Genomic DNA, 1,074 nt, shown 5'->3' with positions numbered 1-1,074 from the left:
TTTTGAGGCCCTCTATAAATCAGTTCCAAAGCGTTTATTATTTACTAACAAACAGCACTTAGCATAATAAATAAATAGCATTCATTATTTACTAATAATACTAGCACTCAGGTTGGCACCAGGTGTTGGATAATTTTTTTTTTTTGAGATGGAGTCTCGCTCTTTCGCCCAGGCTGGAGTGCAGTGGTGCTATCTCGGCTCACTGCAACCTCCTCTGCCTCCCAGGTTCAAGCAATTCTCTGCCTCAGCCTCCTGAGTAGCTGGGCTTACAGGTGCCCACCACCACGCCCAGCTAACTTTTTTTGCATTTTTAGTAGAAACAGGGTTTCTCTGTCTTGGCCAGGCTGGTCTTGAACTCCTGACTTTGTGATCCACCCGCCTTGGCCTCCTAAAGTGCTGGGATCACGCCTGGCCTGGATTATTCTTGACCAGTCAGACTTAGTTGAGGAATGATGTTGGGGTGAGAGACAATGCATTAAGTTGGTAAAAACACTGGACTATGCTCATCATAAAATGAATCAGTAAGTAAAAGATAGCATATATTATGTAATACAATGTAAAAATCTAGAGGAATAAAATGGAAGAAGGCAATATGGATAGATATTAAATATAAAGGTGATTAAACACAAATGAGAATCAGAATGGTACTTAAAGCACAGCGCTTGTATTGGACCTAAATCTTAATGTACCTCCCTAGATTTCCTCCCTGCTGCCCAGTCCTATCACCCTGTCAGTTGCCCTGGAAATCCAGTTCTTCCTCTGCTGCCACCAGACAGCCAGATGGACTAACCATGTCTAGTTTCTAATTCCTCCAGTGACCAGCAGATTTGTATGAAATACTCTACAGAGAATAGAATCTGCCACCCGTACCACCAAAGGGGCAGATGATGCATATATTACTTTAAGCAGCTAAAGTAGCAGCTAACTGCTAAAACTTTTTCAGTCTCTGTGTCAATTTTTTTAAAAACTAGATTACTGCCAGGTGCGGTGGCTCACGCCTAGCACTTTGGGAGGCCGAGGTGGGTGGATCACCTGAAGTCAGGAGTTCAAGACCAGCCTGGCCATCATGGTGAA

Source organism: Aotus nancymaae, unplaced genomic scaffold, assembly GCF_030222135.1.
Source record: "Aotus nancymaae isolate 86718 unplaced genomic scaffold, 86718_ANA_hifiasm-v0.15.2.pri h1tg000022l_1, whole genome shotgun sequence".
NCBI lineage: Eukaryota > Metazoa > Chordata > Mammalia > Primates > Aotidae > Aotus > Aotus nancymaae.
This window is presented reverse-complemented; position numbering follows the sequence as displayed.